The sequence below is a fragment of the Danio rerio genome, chromosome 5 (genome assembly GCF_052040795.2).
Source record: "Danio rerio strain M-AB ecotype USA chromosome 5, GRCz13ab, whole genome shotgun sequence".
In the NCBI taxonomy this organism is placed as follows: domain Eukaryota; kingdom Metazoa; phylum Chordata; class Actinopteri; order Cypriniformes; family Danionidae; genus Danio; species Danio rerio.
This window is the reverse complement of record NC_141025.1, coordinates 57187218-57206346: the sequence shown is the minus strand read 5'-3', so window position 1 is coordinate 57206346 and position 19129 is coordinate 57187218. Positions and strand designations below refer to the sequence as shown.

The 19129-nt window shown below is 37.7% G+C and overlaps 1 protein-coding gene and 1 long non-coding RNA gene across 2 annotated transcripts in view; both read right to left on the bottom strand.

Moving 5' to 3' along the window:
* Nucleotides 1–19129, bottom strand: part of setbp1 (SET binding protein 1) — a 98910-nt gene that overhangs the window by 17695 nt on the left and 62086 nt on the right. The window lies entirely within an intron of this gene.
* Nucleotides 2275–6994, bottom strand: LOC147844394 (uncharacterized). The gene is made up of 3 exons (XR_015491788.1): nt 4641–6994; nt 4066–4598; nt 2275–3686 (listed from the first exon to the last, which is right to left on the bottom strand). It is a non-coding gene; the product is annotated as an uncharacterized LOC147844394 (long non-coding RNA).

Here is a 19129-nt window from a genome sequence, read left to right as displayed (position 1 = left end):
ATTAATAGGACTGACAAAAACCAGAAACAACTATCTAACTAATGCTGCGAAGACATTGATATTTGTGTGCAATAATTCCAAAATGAATGTCTAATAATTAGGCCATAGAATATTAATGATGATAAAAAATGACAATAATAGTAACAATGAATTCCATTTCTTATTATGATACTGCCTTGAATGTGCTTGAATGTAGGTTATCTGCTATAAAAAGTCTGTTACTTTATGAAAAATAATTGTATAGTTTGCATCAAACAAAAATGAAGCATTGCAGTAGGAAATATTTATTTTGTACTGCTGTTTTTATATGCATGTCAAATTAATAAATAATATTTCTGCTACAAAACAAACAAAAGATTATAATAAATCATTCAATTCAATGATGAAAGCTGCAAAGCAGTCATCAGTAAATAAAAAATAATAATAATATACACCTCAAAAAAGAATAAAGAAAAGTAAGTAAGTAAAGTCTCACTTCTATCACTCTTTAAAAGTTTTGCTTTCAGTTTGTGTCAATTTAAAGGTTCAGTCTGAGATTATCTTCATTTTTCTGTGTTAGTGGAAAAGCTGGCGAGTCAGCCGACCCAATTTATGAGCAGGCAGAGCAGGATTCTTGCGCTAACCATCGGCGCAATACCGGTCTTTGTTATGAGCCACAGTTTCAGTGTAAACTTAGTAAAGGCGAGCTTCTTTGGCGATGATATGTACAGTATTAGATTTGACTTTTAGCGGACATTTGCGCTGAACACGCAGTGAATGCAACGCATGGAGATTCGGGCACCTTCTCCAAGAAGCGCGTACTCGATTGATCACAGCTGGCGGATCATTATTCACCACGTGACATGTCATGATCGCTTTCATCTGCGCCTCAACTTTAGGTGGGGTTTGCAAACCTGTGTGCTTTAAGTTTTTACTCTTCAGCTGTTTGTATTTCCCGTGGTCATAAAAGCTCCTTCCTTGTCATCTGACAGCGGAATACCTTGAGTGAATGACAGCTAATATGAACCAATATAGCCGCAGGGAAGAGCGATTCAGCACGTTTTTACAAAAAATCAAAACAGGTCGCACTACAACCATTATCTGCAGTCGCACTAATGCGCCCAAATATATTATGAGGTCGCATAGATTAATTTTCGGGCGCATATGCGACCAAAATGGTCGCAATTTCGAGACCTGTATTGAGTCAGGCAATAAGAGCTCAAAACCGGCTTGTGACATTTCAACATGTTTCTCATTCTTCATCCCCTCGTTTTTATCACTGAATTAACAGTTGTGCCAAAAATGGGTTGAAAAAAGTAACGACATATCTGGCAGAGGTGGAACTCCAGTTTGGTTGTCTTGTTAATATTCTGGCAATAAAACAATTTGACAATAGTAGTAGCTAATTTTAGAGGTTGAACAGCCACAGACAATTAAGGAGTCATTTGGCAAACCTTACAATGGTGACCTGCTAACCTCTTTTGCAATCTGGATCCACTGTTTTTGTCCTTTCTCTTATCAGTCAAAAGTATAGCACTTAACTCCCTACCAGCTCCTGAAAGAGCTCAGGCAAGTAAGACTTTTATCTATTGAACACAGCCCTCACCTCAAAATATCCCAGAATGCTTTGGGAAAACTTGCATGTGTGCGTGTGTTTCATAAGTCAACTCTAGGCCTAATCCTCTCCAATATCATTCAATCAGTAGATTTTAATTAAGGGAAAGCAGACATTAATGAGGTATCGCTCCTCTGCCAGCCTTGTCCTTTTTATTTCCCCCAACTGTGAGAAACCGCATCACCTTTCAGATTTCTAATCCTGTAATCCTATGAGGAATTTGTGGTCTCTCCCAGCCCACAGGATACAGTCTCCACTGTTGAATGCCAAGTTTCCTGGATGGCCTTTAAATTGCCCAAATGACATTATATTCAAGCCCCTCCTCAAATAGAACTACAAAATATGAGAGCTATGGCTCAACCAAACCGCCGAGGATGTCAAAGCTATGTTACAAATTAACTTCAAAGGTGTAAAGCTCAAAACCATAAACTGTTTTTTTATTATTTATGAATAATAATTATAATAATAATTACATTTATATTGCACTTTTGAGCATCCACCTTTATGATGCGATGACTGGCAGTTTTGGGCCATACTGTACCACACATCACACTCCAACTTATTGATGGAGAAGACAATTAAATAAAGATTTGACAATGATTAGGAAGCCATGATGGACAGAAGGCAGTGGTCATGTTTGGCCAGGATCCAGGGAAAACACTCCTTATTTTTTTCATATCCATATCCTGGGATTTTCATTGACAGAAAGTCAATACTTTTTTTTTTGTACTACTTTTTTCACTATACTGGGGCACTTGGACCCCCACAGTAATAAGTATAAGCACTAGGGATGAGCAGTGTGGGCTTAAAACAACATCACAATATTTTCTGTTATTTATTGTGATACCAATATGTTGACAAAAAGTCATATTTATGCACTAAGAGACAAAAAATTCCAATATTTTAAGAGAAAAGTATACATTTTCATGTTTTTTTTAAATATATTTTATACACTTCAAACCTGCTTCTGGATGTCCACTGTCTTGCAGAACTCAACCACATTTTAACACTGAAGCAGCTGATCAAGCCAGCTTTTCAGGTCCATATAAAACACACAAGCAGATGTGTTAATTCAGGTTATAAATTAGCAGACCAGTGGGCAGAGTTCAAGACCCCGAGTATACATTGAAATGTTATTTCTCTGTCATTCATACTGAATGCTAGAGGGCACCCTTGTATGCATAATCTCTACATACACTTTACTGAAAAAAGTCAACTACGGTCAGCTCTCACTGCATGAGGATAAAAATGACAGAAAATGGTGAATTGGGTCAAACATGAAGAGAACAAATGCTTGTGACAATATCTGGATTATTTGTGTTTAAGTTAGTCTTGGTATTTTAGAAGCATTAAAGTACACTTAAAATGCAATGTGAACACGTTCGCCTATACACATACAAGTGCACTTGTATGTGTACAGCATGTGAGTAAATGAATGTATGTGTGTATGTATGTACTGTCCGTGCGTATTTGTGTGTGCATTATACTTTATGCTTTACTATATATCTTGAAAAATACTTTTTGAAAAATGTCAAGGTTTTTTTTGTATAAAATGTTAGATTTTTCATGAAACCTACCTGCATTTAAATGGGTATAAAACATGAACACATGAAGCTTGTGATATATTTAATAATTGTGATTATATTCATATAGTTCATATATTCCAAGCTGAAAATATTCTGAGGGCTGTCAAATTTAGGACAGATTCATTAAAAATGGTGGCAGGGGCTGGCAACTTATGATAAATCATTTCACATTTATTGGAATAAGTCAAATCTTTTCATTCATTAGTACCTTTATTAATCCGGGGTCGCCACAGCGGAATAAACCGCCAACTTATCCAGCAAGTTTTTACGCAGCGAATGCCCTTCTAACATCCACACAGGCATTCACACACACACACTCATACACTACGGACAATTTAGCCTACCCAATTCACCTGTAACGCATGTCTTTGGACTGGGGGAAACCAGAGCACCCGTAGGAGACCCACGTGAACGCAGGGAGAACATGCAAACTCCACACAGAAACGCCAACTGAGCCGAGGCTCGAACCAACGACCCAGCGACCTTATTGCTGTGAGGCGACAGCACTACTTACTGCGCCACTGCTTCGCCCTCAAATCTTTTATAGTGGGATAATTTTACTGGTAAATTGCAAACGATAAAATAACCTCATCCCTAATGTAAACCCCCTGCTGGTCTCTCTAGCACATCCTCCATCAGCAACTTAGGCCTTGTTTACACTAGTACATTTGAGTTTTAAAACAGCGTTTTAGAATGAAAACGATCCGCGTCCACACTAGCGTTTCACCCACGATTCTGAACAACTCTGTCTACACCAATCCACTGAAAACGCAGATCACGTGACCACACACACACACTCTGCCATGCGCTGCAGCATATCTAGCCAGATGAGAGCTGTGCTCGTCAGACTGTTCATCAAGGATCTTCTGCTGGATCTAATCTCACTATATTTTTTAAAACGTGATATTTCATTCATCTTCTTGTTTACAACTAACAACATATTTCTCGACTTTGGTCTTTTGAATCTACTACTTGTTCTCAGGTAACGCCTTTTGGCTGAGCGCGAAGATAAGTTAATAATTAATGTAACCACGTACATTATGTATATTGACTGATTGTTTGCCTTTATTTCCTATAATGTATATTATACAACTTATTGTACGTTATACTTTTATAATGACCAATATTGATTATTAAAACTGATATTCAGCAAAAGAGAAGGTGTGTTTCGTATTTTCAATGAAAATGAAAGGAGGCAGTCATGTTATCAGCTCTGTTTTGTTATAAATATGCACACAGTGAAGATGACGCTAATATATGCAGCACGACACCTCAGCATTTATATATATCATAAAATCAAAATGAAAATAGCAGTTCCTTACATAATGTTTTCATTTTATTGTTGTTGGGAAACCACGAACGTATCCAGGATAATGTGAATAAGGTCATAAAGTATACTATTCCCTTTGAAGATTTACCTGACATGTCCTAGGGAGTCTGTTTTTCCATATCAAACTTGCAAAGTCTGAACTTACGAGGAGAGGATGCAGGACTGATAAAGGAAAAAGCACCAATCAGAGAGGCGAATGCCTACAGCCCCGCCTCCATTTTCAGATATCTCCATTTTCCCCCATCCACACTGAGACGGAGCAGCTGTATTTTAGAAAGAAAACAGCTTCTTCAGCGTTTCCAAAACGCTCTATTTTCAATGCTTGAAAACTCTGGCGTAGTGTAAAAGGATGGCGTAGCCATAGCAAAACTTATGCGTTTTAAAACGAAAACGCATTTGTATAAGCGGGGCCTGAGTGTTTTGTAGTCTTCCATCCAGGTACCAGGCACAACCCTGCTTAGCTTCAACGGGTGACCATGTGATAGCTGCCTAAAAATTGCTGCCATATTATTTTTTTTCATCAGAATAAAACACTTAGTCCATAATCCTACACATAAAGAGCAAGTGTCAAATACACAATCCAACTGAATTAAAATCAGAAAAAGAAATGAATGAAACGAGAGACTATGTTTAGCAGTCTTACGTTACAAATATGCCAGTGCTCTGTGTAAATACACTACAGCATATTGTGTCAATGTGTTGACAGCCATGAGTCCCTCACCAGATAATAAAAATCTCTACAGTCATAAATGACTTATGAGCCCTCTAATGAGCACTTCCTATCTGTTGTAAACAGAGCAGCAGTTCTGGCAGGGCCACTGGGCAGTCTGGCGCAGTAGGCACCAAATCCTGGCGGACACTATTACACTCAAAGCCCAGAACTGCAGGAGACGAGTCAGTCTCAGACCAGATAAACAGACACGGAGAAGGCAGGCGAGATTAGCGTCTCTTGCATGATAATAAGCTAGGTTTGGCATCCTTACAGAACCCTTGATACCCTCTTTCCCTTCAATTTCTTGCTAGCTCTTGTTGTTCTCTTCATTTTTTTTTGCCCTCCATCACCACCATGGTAATTGGCCTGCCAAAACCTCATTGGCCTCTTGTGTGTTTGGTAACCATGGGATACTGTGAGTCAGAGCCACCGAAAATAGACAGAATTGCAATGAGCCAAACATGCAACTTGCGACCGACTGATACCCGGCCAAAGTCTCTCTACCCTCCACTAAATCCTGTCTGTCCTAGTGCAAGAGCTCACTGTTTGCTTTTCAGACTGACAGATGAGCAATCCACGAGTCTGATGCTGGATCAACACAGCCTGGCATGACTCTGGAAGTTCGGACACTTCCAAACGTTGACAAACGATGCAATAACACTCGAACAGCTTGTAGAAGCAGAGCTGCTAAACAAATTGCAACCAGCAGACCACAAATGCAATATTGTGAAGGCTCATTCCTATTGTTCATGTCATCCCTGCAACCCCACAAATTTTGAGATTTTGATTAGCATGACAGCAGGTCAGCATTGTTTTCTGACCAACCAGCAGAGTGCTAGCCACAGGGCTAATTGGTCAAATTACCTTTGTTACACTGTCTCAGTAACACTTTCTGAATTGGTAAGTGAAAGCCAGTGCTGACTTGTTAGACAGGCCTCATGCTGTGGTGGCCTTGGGTAATGTGACACCCAAGTGAGGACAACACACACCTGGATAGAGTGTCAATCACATGATCTGGAAAATCTAGCTCTAGTTACAGGACTTAAGGCATTTTTAAATCCATTCAAAAGGACAGTCAAAATGTTTACTATGTTTGACATAGTGGATTACAAGGTAGACAAGTCTAATATAGAGTACATCTTATATGGATATGTCTAATAAAACTGTTTTGAATTAATGGCTCATATGACCTCAACGACAGCAGTGTTTGTGTTGTTAAGACGACAACGAAGAACTTAATGATGGAGGAGAGACTTTTGGTTATCCAGAGCTGTATTACTTTACAAATTTTGAATATCACAATTTTATTAAATATTCAACTTATAACATCATTATGACATCACTCCCGCACAATACAGGTCAGCTGATTCAATCGTTTCCTAGTGACATAAAAAAGCGCACCATGCTTCTTTTTTCTTGTCAACAAAAAGGCAGTGTGGAGCGGCACGCATTTTTGTAACAGAAAGGTGCATTCGGTGTGATCGTCCTCTGAAGTGCAAAATATTTGTTAACTGGCAGTCTGGTAACACGTGCAACCACACGTGCCTACAGATGTATTTTGCCAAAAAAGCAAATTGAGATTTGAAAATAGACGAGTTGAAACAAACCAACGCTGATGCTAATTGCCTCTGTCCTCGATCTGCGTCATAAACTCAACAAAAAAGCTATTGATGATTTAGTGTACAACCAACATACCAAGCTTTTTCCATTTGCAAAACTACAGTTATTAATAGTTTTTATAAAATATCAATGGTTAAAATGGCCTACATAACCTACGAATCAAACAAATCCAAAGTTTTTCATAATTTTTGCATAATGATAACTCCGCACCACACAGAGGATTCAATTTCATAGCTTATAAAACATGTTAATGCAATATCATTCATTCATTTTCATTTTGGCTTAGTCCCTTTATTAATGTGGGGTTGCCACAGTGGAATGAACCGCCAACTTAACCAGTACATGTTTCACACAGCGGATGCCCTTCCAGCCACAACCCATCTCTGGGAAACATCCACACACACTCATTTACACACATACACTACGGACAATTTAGCCTACCCAATTCACCTGCAGCGCATGTCTTTGGACTGTAGGAGAAACCGAAGCACCCGGAGGAAACCCACGCGAATGCAGGGAGAACATGCAAACTTGACAACTGACCCAGCCAAGGCTCGAACCAGCGACCTTCTAGCTGTGAGGCGACAGCACTACCTACTGCGCCACTGCATCACCCCATGCAATATCATATGTACAACAAAAGTTTTATATGCTGTAGTAGCCTACACTTTACAAAAAGTCAACACACATACACACACACACACACACACACACACACACACACACACACACACACACATATATATATAGTGAGACACACAAGCATAAGGTAAAATGAGATGCTTAAGATATAATCTTTAATGAATTATATTAGAAATGTTGACAGAGGCTTAATAAGAATTGAAGTGGATCATTACTTAAATGCATAGTGGAGCGATCGATTTAAGGTAGCCTGCTATTTTTATTTGACAGAAAAAAAATTTTGATAAGAAAAGTACACCGGTTCTTAAAAAGGATTTAGTCAGTGTTTTCGTTTTGTAATCCAAATTTGTAATTTAAGTAAAAAATATCTAGGGCAGAACTGTTTATTTTATTCTTTTTATTTATTTTTTCTTTATTTCTAAGCTGTTGGAAACACTGCAGGTGCGTGAAGATGCTCTGTTGTTAATATTTTTGCATGTTAAAATAAATCAGTATTTTATAATGCAATATTTAACATCCCAGACACAAAATAGACATGTAATTTATTTTTTTTAAATTGAATAATGATTTATTATTATTATGACGAAATGAGCATACCCAGTATGCATGTTTCCCATTGATGGGTTGCAGCTGAAAAGGTATCTGCTGCATAAAACATATACCAGATAAGTTGGCAGTTCATTCCGCTGTGGCGACCCCAGATTAATAAAGGGACTAAGTCAAAAAAGAAAAAGAATTAATTAATTATTGATAAGAACAAATTATTTTGAAACTAGTAAAGTTTCTGTCCATCAAAACAACTGCTTACACCACTCAGCCACACAAGTCTGTGAGCCACCATTGTATAATTTTACTGATTTTGCACAGCTTACAAAGAATATGACTTGAAATCAGTCATAAAATAAAGAAAAAGAAAAAAAACGCTTTCTAACAATCTTTATGAAAAATTCTTCCTTTTAATGAATGTCTCATAAGCAGGTGACTAATGGTCACGTTAAACATTAAACTTTTACGGTTTACACAACCATGACTCTATGCTAATGCATCAGAATTAGCATGACAATGAGCTATTTCACAAAAGAAACAATTAGCAGCCATTTCAATTTAGCACTCTCTCAGTCTAATGCTTTCAATGATGCGTTCGACTGATTGGAGGAGAGGGTCAAACGCAAATGAGCCCTTCTCTCTCATTGGCTGCACTGCACTGAGATCTCTCATCTCTTAATTTGGCTTTTAATACTATTAGCCTCCGTAATCACCGCAATTGGCTTTAAAGTTCCAGTCACGCTGTGTGTTTGTTGGTGTGGGGAATAATTAATTATGAGTAGTCCCACCAGGCCCTCTGAACTCATCCGCCCTGCTTAAACCGACTGATTAACAGACTGTAGGCAGCAATGGCAGAGTGCTCAATCTGCTGCTAATGTATAAAAGATAAAACCGCCAGCGTTGATGGCGAGATAGCAAAAGAAATCCAACCACCAACCTCCTAGAGTGTGTCTACTGGTTCCCATGATTGGTATTTTTCACTCATCACAATACGTGCTAACTCCTAGGTCTTCAGAGCAGACCCATGTGGATGATGGTTGTTCACAGATGAAGACCAGGAGGAAAAGATGGGCTCCTTCTGATGCCCATTATGATGTGTATACAGAAACGTTAAGCCCTGGCTTTAACAATGCATCTGGCAAAAACTAAATAGAGCCCCCTGTTTGTAGTCGAGAGATGCTGAATGTGTAAGTGAATGGATAATGAAACATTTGTGGTGGTTTAGAAGCTGAATAGAGTTTAATAGGATGTAGCAGCATTCTGATGCCATCCTGCCATGCACCAGACGCCTACAACTGAAGAAGCTCCGATTCAGGAAACATCTGTGTCATTTAATGGTTGCATTTAAAGCCTATCCACTCTGAACAGCAGCTCAAGTGATAATAAGAAATCCATTGAGTGCTGCTTTTACTGGCCATTGTGTGGAGGGGCAGAGTCACAGTGACAGATAGACTCACAATCCACAGACATTTACCAGCGGATTTATTAAGAAGAAGAGTGTGCTGGCCGTAAAAGTCTCATGAAGAAATGTGCAGATGCATAAGTCCAGCATGAATGCTGTACAGAAACTGGTAATTGAAATCAAAATATTTACTGACAGGAAGGGGTTTAATCCCTTGTTCAAAAAATACAAGGCAGCATGGTGAGCAGGACGTCAGTAAAATGAAGTTTCCCTCACCTGCACTAATGAGAACAGTCAGCAGGGGTCATTAGCAGGAATCATGCAGCTCCATGACTAATATCTTTCCACAGCTGTGTTCAGTCCACAACTCTCCTCTTCAGGAGGACTAACCTCAATGTGTGTCATAAATGATGTTTCTTTACAGCTGAACTTAAAAGAAATATGTTTCTAAATAAGGCAGATTTATTAAACCTAACCATACTTACAGTGGGTACAGAAAATATTCAGACCCCTTTAAATTTTTCACTGTTTGTATATTGCAGCCATTTGCAAAAATTGAAATGTGATGTTGTTTTTCCCCCAAACATATCACTTAGAATTAAGAACAAAAAGCTATATTGGAGAAAAAGCTATATATACACCATCTTGGAGTCCTTCAGGTGTTTTTTTAAGCAAATTCCATGTGGGCTTTTATGTGTCAAGCCACTCTGCCTTAAAGCCCGGACTGGTGGAGGTCTGCAGTGATGGTTGACTTTTGGTAACTTTCTCCCATCTCCCGACTGCATCTCTGGAGCTCAGCCACACCAAGCCCTTCTCCCCAAGAGCTCAGTTTGGCCAGACGGCCAGCTCGATCAAAAGTTCTCGACATTCCAAACAACTTCCATTTAAGGATTATAGAGGCCACTGTGCTCTTAGGAACCCTACGTGCAACAGATTCTTTTTGTAAACCTGGCAAGATCTGTGCCTTGCCACGATTCTGTCTCTGAGCTCTTCAGGCAGTTCCTTTGACATCATAACTCTCATTTGCTCTGAAATGCACTGTGAGCTGTAAGGTCTTAAATAGACAGGTGCGTGGTTTTTCTAATCAAGTCCAATCAGCATAATAAAACACAGATGGACTCAAATGAAGGTGTAGAACCATTTTAGGGATGATCGGAAAAAATGGACAGTGGACAGCAGCTGAGTTAAATATATGAGTGTCACAACAAAAGGTCTGAATAGGACCATGTCATATTTCAGTTTTTCTTTTTTAATAAAGCTGCAAAAATGTCAACAATTTTAGGTTTTCTGTCACTATGGGGTGCTGTGGGTAGATTAATCAGGGAGAATTTGCTGATTTTAGCAAATGGCTGCAATATAAAAAGAGTAAAAAATTTAAGGAGGTCTGAATACTTTCCGTACCCACTGCATATAAGTGTTTGTGTAAATGTAAGATATTTACATTTTTCACAGAAATAAGAGTGGCACTTGTTTATACAAAACAATGGCATGGTGGTTGTTGAGTGTTGCTAGGGTGTTTTTGGACACTAGGGTTGTAACGGTATGAATTTTTTACGGTATGATAATCGTCTAAAACAATACCACGGTTTGACGGTTTCACGGTATACGGTATGTTACAAATGTTACAAAATAATAGAACAGTGAAGCAAATTTGACTTTTTCCAAATAATATATTTTCAGTTACTATAAACAACACCACTTACAATGAACAAATAAAAAAATAAAAATAAATAAAAATAAAAAAATAAAATAAATAGTTACATAACGAAACTAGATTCAATATGGAACATCCTTAGGTTTTATGTGCCAGCATGGATATGGTTGTCTGTAGATATGGATTTGGATATGGTTGTCTGCAATGCAGACAAACAGCTGCATCTTCATTTGCGTCTTTTGAAAACAGCAAGAGCAGCAGTTCGTCTTTGCTGTGTCACTGTTTTGTCATGTTTCTGTGCTGGTGTGCATGTAAAAGTACTTAGTATGAGAATTATTTCATGCAAAACTTTTTTTTTGCGTTTTATTTAGCCGTGCATAAATGTATGCCTATCTCTCATTCCGTGTTGTTCAAAAAGCTCGTTGTTGGTCTACAAACAAAAGCGAAACCTATGCTTATTGGTTGTGATATAGAGAGTTTGAACCAATCTGGGCATGGAGGAGGGTCAATGCATCAATGTATCATGTCTGGTTTGTCCGGAGACACAGTGACGAGCGTTTCTTTGTCAAATCAGCGTTGTCAAATTTTGATGACGTAACCGCACTGATTCCGGAGCCTCTGAAAGTCCGCGAATGTTATGTTATGATACAGCACTGGAAAGCTGAGATTCTCTTCTTTATGCCAATCTTTGAATTGTATGAATCGGATCAGCGGATCAAAAGTTATTAAACATTTAAGAGCAATACTTATTTTTAGCCGCGGGCGGCTGTCTTGGTCTTTAAGGGTTAAAACTGTTGATATGCAATTGTTCATGGTATGATAATCGTGCACGTTCAAATCATGGTAGATCGTCATACCGGTATATTGTTACAACCCTATTGGACACTGCTATGATTGTCTACAATTCTTCACTAGGACAGTAAAACACCTTACAGAGCAAAACAGATTTCAAGGAAAGATTATTTTCTGAATATATTCCTGTTTTGATCAAAGCTGAATTTTCAGTAGCTACATGATCCTTTGATGAATACAAAAAGGGGGAAAGGTGTTTTTGGTGAGAATGTTGATGGACTGATTAAGATGTACACTGACAACACACTTGAAATTACTTTGGATAAAAGCATCTGCCAACATGCATAAATGTAAAAAGGAAAACCGTTAGTGGATAGATGAGCAACTGGCATAACACTGTTCTGCGCAGCAGCCTTAAACCATAAAATGAGTAAGTCAAAAAACTGACTTCATTATTGCATTTAATGAACCAATTTCTTTCCAAAAACATTATCTTTCAGACACAAATTTTAAAGCACAAAACAAGCTAGACAAATTATGCTCCAACATTTGATATCTAGGATGAAGGGTTTTGAAAGCCTTATAAACCAAAGCATCTGCATTGGGACCTTACATTTTGATGTATTTCAGCATAATGTAGTTAACGCACTTTGTGGCATATATCCAGAGGTCATTATGTCATCACCCTAGCGCTTTCAGAAAATCAATCAGCCTCGGACTGTTTACAATAGATCACTTCACTAAATCCCCTTATCCAGATGAAGAATTCCTCCATTTGGCATTTCTACTGTTTGTGGAATGCACCACAGGAATGAGCGAGTGCTGCGGTTGCAGAGGTCTGGGGGAGGCTGAGGGGCAAAGTCCTGATGAAAACCATACCTCACTCACACAACTCCATTATGAACAACGCAAAGCCTGTGCTTTTACTGTAAGTGGTTGTGTTTTATGCTAATTTGACCTGCATGTTTTTAGATGGTTGGAGTTGGCTTTTAATCCGGGTAGGTGAAAGGTGTTTGATCAGTACATAGATGGATGACCTCTGTTCACCTGCCTGATCAAATCCAGCCAGACTAAACACCATTAGTAGACAGACAGTAAATCACCAACTCAAGCCATACATGAAAAGATTAAGCACCCCCTTGCTTTATTAAATGCTTAAATGTCACATTATGTTACATTATTAACATATTATGTTCAATTCTTAAATAGAAAATTATACTGAAGACACGATCCAAACATAGAAATGTAGGATATAAGCAGCACAAATAAATATACGATATCAACCAACACCAATAAATAAAGAAAACAACCTTCAAATATCAGCTCATATTGACCTTATTCTGCAAAGTAAAACTTCCAATATATTTTTCTTTAATAATAAAAAAAGGTTTGCAAAAACAAGGCTCATAAAGAGAAGGCATAGGCCGTTATAAAATTCTGACGATATGATAACCAAAATTAAAATTATCACTGTTTCACTGTATTAGTATTGTGATTACTGCTCCAAAATAAGTTGTTTTTAGGGTGCGTTCACACCTGTAGATCGATTGTTTTGTTCTGAAACAGGAATTAAAATTGTTACATTGTTACACTTTGCTCTTGATGCAGTTCGCTTTCACACAACAAAGTTTCTAAACGGACCAAAATAGCTAAAACAAGCCACATGCATATAAACTATTGGTCAGAGTTTCGCTCAGCTGTCATTCGTCCTTATTTTAATTTATGGCAATGAGCTAAAAGACATTATAAGCGAAAAGCTGTGCTTTAATGCTGAATGGTGACACCCACAGACATTGTTGCCAAATATAAATCAGAGGTAAGACTTTCTCATACATAGCCTTGGCTAGAATTATGCATTATAGGCTTTACATTTTAGAGAGAAATAACAGATAAAACAAGACTGCAGTTCTGTCAATTTTCCTGACTGATAAACAGCACTCTGTAATATTTTCACCATGCTTCCACTTTCACATTTCTTTCACAGTTCTTTCACACACTAAAGTTCGTTTCAATCAAGTCCACCTCATCAGGCGATCTCGGACCAATTTTTGTGGTGTGGATCCGAATGCGATTGCTGGATTCACATATGCCAAACAAACCGCGCTAACTGGTGAAACATGGCAGGTTCTAAAACAGAAGTCTAGGTGTGAAAGCACCCTTAAATGTCTGGGGAATAAACAACAACTTTCTAGCCCCATTGAGAAACATTTAAGAAACTTTTCAAATATTTTGGTCAAGTAGATTTTGATGGGGAAGTTCCTTTTCTGCTGGGTGTACTGTTGCCCTAAACAATGAAATAAAATAGTTGTAACCAACAACAACAACAAAAAAAACCTTAGGAATGGTATAACAGAAAAATATTGGTGGTTTTAAATCCTTAATTTTCTAAATCTCTGTATACCTTGAAACTGGTTATGGTCCCATGCATAATAACAAGCATGTTTTACTCTATATTTGCTAATCCTTCAGGTGACTATTTCATTCATGCCGACTCTACCTAAATAGGCAAACAATGAAATGGTAAAGACTGCTTGCCAAAGTGATGCACTAAGACGTGCAATACAGTTTATCCCATTCATAGTAATGCAAATGAACCATCCATGTAAAGTGTTCAGCATATATAAGTACACCCCTCACAAATCTTTTGAATTGATACATTTAATAGGAAGCTATACAATATTTTGTTTGTGCATATGCATTAGATTAGTCAGTCAATCTGGAGATTATCTAACAAAATAAATTACACCCAAATTTATAATTTTATAGAAAAATATTTTGAATATAAATTAAAAAAAGAGTAAAAAAAATCATTGAAAATTTGTAAGTTGTATTTTTTTATTTAATTTAATTATTTTATCTTTTAATTTCGAAATAAGTTTGGTGACTAAAATCTTGTTTTAATAAATGTGTCTGTTTAATAAATCTGGTTTGCTTAAGTGCACCAAAATACATATATATTCACTGAGAAATGGATAAAAAGATTAATTTTCAAAGTGGGGTGTACTCAATTATGCTGAGCACTGTACATCTAAAGCATTAGCAAATGACCACTGAAATTTTAACAATAAAACATAAATCTAAGACAACCAATACATTTATATTTGATTTCTGTTGATTTTAGAAACCAAACCAGACGGACAAAAAAAAAAAAAAAAAAAAAAAAAACACGAATCTAGAGAATAAAAGAACCCTTGACATCTCCCCATCTACACACCCTGTCTCTCTCTCTCTCTCTCTCTCTCTCTCTCTCTCTCTCGCTCTCACACACTCATGCATGCACAAACAACACACACTAGTTCTTTGCAGCACTTTATTTGGCAAATCGCCTGGTGGCTTGAGTGTTTCATTTTTTCCTGTGTATAGGTCTGGGCAGATGTCCAGAAAGGCCTCGGCACAAAGAGGCCGAGACAGGGAGAGAGCAGAGCAAAATATACTAAGGAAAAAGAGACAGGATTGTGGAGACCAAGCCTCCAAAACTTCCCTTTTCCCTCAACCCTCTTCCCTCCAAAATCTGCAAATGATTGATATGATCCTAACACGGCTGCCTTGTCTTTGAAACAACGCTACACCCTCCTTTCTGCCCCAGTAAACCCTGGTCCTGCCCTCGCACCCCCTCCACTATCCCCTTTTTTCAGCAGCGGACCACCCTACCCTGTGGGAACAACGCTGGGGAAGAGATGTCCCCCTCCTTCTCTCCTAGATGGGACCCCCTTGGGTTCCATTGAGAGCGGAGCAGCCCTCTCTGATCTGGCTTGCTTTGTGTGACAGGCTGACAGGTCCAGAGCAAACAAACAAAATGAATACTAACACCCCTTTGTGTTCGCTTCCCAATGAGCGGCACTTAAGGATCGGGGGGTGGTGGTGGTAAGTGCAGCCTCGGGACTGATGACAAAAGAAGGAGGGGGATAAGAAACCCTGGACCCTGATACCGCATAGAGGAAAATCCCCCTACCCCCGTTCACCACAAGAATAAAGAACTCCATTTACTGGGCCCGTGGACCATGGCGTCTCAAGGTGCGTCTGGCCTGATGTGTGTCACAGGCTGGTCAGTGGTGGGCCAATAGTCTGTCCCATCCACACATTCACAGCCCCTCTATTCATGACCTCTCGAGTGGCGCGCTCTCATTCAAGTGCTGGGAACAAGATTAAGACATTACACGGCTCAGGGCTTGAACTGGGTGATAAGTTTATTTTGAAGCTCATCTTGACAACTTCAGCTGATCCTTGAGCCCAACCATCACTAAAAAGCAAGAAACACATCATTGTTCATCAGTATGCCCAACACTGTAGCTGCCTAAAACACAAACACTTCCCGAAATGAGACACATTCGCACTAGGCATCAAAACCCCCTTTTGAAATCGACTACATTATTGGTGAAAGAAATGCATATAATGAAACATTACATTTCTTTTGTGTGTGAAATTACCTCAATTTTCCAGCAATAATGCGGGTAATAATATGTTCGGCCGCTGCTGGCTCATTTCACCTGGGTCTTAAATGGTTTTGCATTTAAATGACTCTAGCAGATGTTCTCAGACAAGTTACCACTGCCAAGACCCTGACAGACAACTGGCTCCAATAAAATCAATTTTTGTGGGAAAATAAGAGCAAGAAGATGCCTTTGTTTTAATGGTGGAGTCTGTGTCTTGAGATCAAGCAAGCTAATAATTTGAACAAAATGTACAACATTGAACTGCTGTGTTCCAAGTACCAAGAACATAAAAATGACTCACTAATTTAGAAGTGTGCATAATTGAAATATATGGACGTTCAATAGTGTTTGTTAAATAACATATCAATATAATTCAATCACTTTGCTTTGGCTTATTCCATGTTTTATCAGGGTTTGCCACAGTGGAATGAACCCCCAATTTTATGTTTTACACAGCAGATGCTTCCAGCCTTAATCCAGCACTATAAGTACAACTCTCATCAGCAGGTGGCAACAAGTCTTAATGCACGATTCACTAAATCAATAAGAAACTTTGAATAGTTCTGAATAGTTTGAATAATTACTGACTTAATTGAGTAATTCTACAACAGATTCATTCAGGAATTAAACAACACTGCCGTCAGTGCAGTCAAAACAGAATAAACTAAATAAAAAGAATAAAATAAATAGTCCTGCCCTCAAAAATTTTCACAGAAATTACAAATTTAGATTACAAAAAACTAAAACACTGTCTGAATCTGTTTTTAGGAACCGACATAGGCTGTTTGTCCATTCATGTGTTTTTCTTCCGTCAAACAAAAATATTAGGCTACTTCAAATCGACTGCTCTATGGAAAATATGCATTTAATTAACACTCCGCTGTTGAAAAAGTAAATTTATGAAAAAAGAATTAAAAGGAATAAAATATTACAAAAAAATCTTTTCTACATAAATAAAAACACTTTTTTCATGCTTTCTTCTTCACGGGGGGCTTTTCCAGTTTATTCATGACAATTTGCTTTTGTAAAATGTTATTATTAGTAGTAGTATTATTTATTATATGCAGATTTATATTTGTTTTATTAAAAGCAAGCTTAGATTTGTCCACCTGTCATGTCTTGGACCATATGGGGCATAGCATGTGTATTTGGATATAACTATATCACAAATCTTTGCGCTTAACAAACTAAATTAATTATGTAGGCTAATGGATGTGAAAAAAAAGACAAAGTACAGAATGAGGAGGCTCATTCTCTCATTCTCACGCTGCTCTGTTTAACTGTTTTCTCTCTAGTGAAGCGAAAGTTTTTCCACTTACAAAGTCAGTCATGTAAATAGCAAATGTGCTATGGCGTGATGGAACTGACTCTTAAAGGGAATGGGAGATAAGACTCTAATTGATTTATTCTCAAAACACACCTATAACTCATTAAGAGAATAAGCTCAACCCTGTTAGACCATGAGCTACGGCGCAAAGTGGATTTTTCCTTCCTTAAAATAGCAAAGGTGGATTTTGACACGCCCTGAATGCTTTTGCACCTTGCGCTTTAGACTTTGCACCAAGATCGTCAAAATAGAGCCATATGTCTCAATTATGTCTATGACTTATTTCCTGTTTTACTCTCAGTTTATGTTCGTCCGCTGCGTGTAATAAAAGACAATGACAACGAACCTTAAGGCTCAAATGTTGACTTTTTGTAAAGTTTAGGCTACTACACAGCATATAACAATTTTGTTGTTTACATATGATATTGTATTAATTTGCATGCATGTTTTATAAGCTGTAAAATGAAAGCCTCAGTTTGGTGCAGAGTTTTTTATTATGCAAAAATCAAGAAATTTTTTTGATTTTTTGATTGGTAGATTAAGCTATGAAGGCTATTTTAAAAAATGCATATTATATAAGAATTATTAATAACTGTAATTTTCCAATTGGAAAAAAAGGTTGGTTTATTGGTTGTAGCCTACACTAAATCATCAATGGCCTATTTATTAAGTTTATGACGCGGTTCCAGGCAGCACAGAGACAATCAGCATCAGCGCTGGTTTGTGTCAATTCGTCTGTGCCAAACTGTGACCAGAAATTTCCTTTTTTCATTTTGTTCCTTTGGCAAAATCTACTGCAGGCATGTGTGGTTGCATTAGTTACTGTCCTGTGAGTTATCAAATATCTGTTGCATATTTAGGAGTCAATCACAGCGAACACACTTTTACAATCCAAAAACGCAGGGTGCAAAAACTGCCTTTTATATTGACAAAAAAAAAAAAAGTGTAGTGCTCTTTTGTATGTCACTAGAAAGCGACTGCGAACTTAAAACAGCGACCACTAGTCTCTCCTCCATCATTAACAGTTTTCTGTAGTTGTCTTGACAACACAAACACTGTTGTCACCTCAAAGGAAACCCTGCCTCTGCTTTCATTGGATTGAAGAATTAAAAGATGTAACTTAAGGTAACATGCTTTTTTCCACATAAAAATATAAAAAAATAATACATTTTTATTGATTAAATAGATACCATTAATTGGATACGAACACACCCTTTTGGTTAACGGTTAATCGGTTATTTTGAGCATCCCTTCTCACATTAACTTTTCTTAACAAAAAATTTACAAAAACATTAACAAACACTTTAACGTTAACACATTAACAAAAACAGTTTGATATGCTGCTTGGTGTTGCAAACTGATATTTTCGTATCATTTTATTTTTATTTTTATGTATAGTTATAAATATACTGTTTGCAAAGCAAGTAGTTTTACTGTTTTATTGTTTTTATTCTTAGTTTTACACTCTTACCATTGGTGGTGCAAATGCAA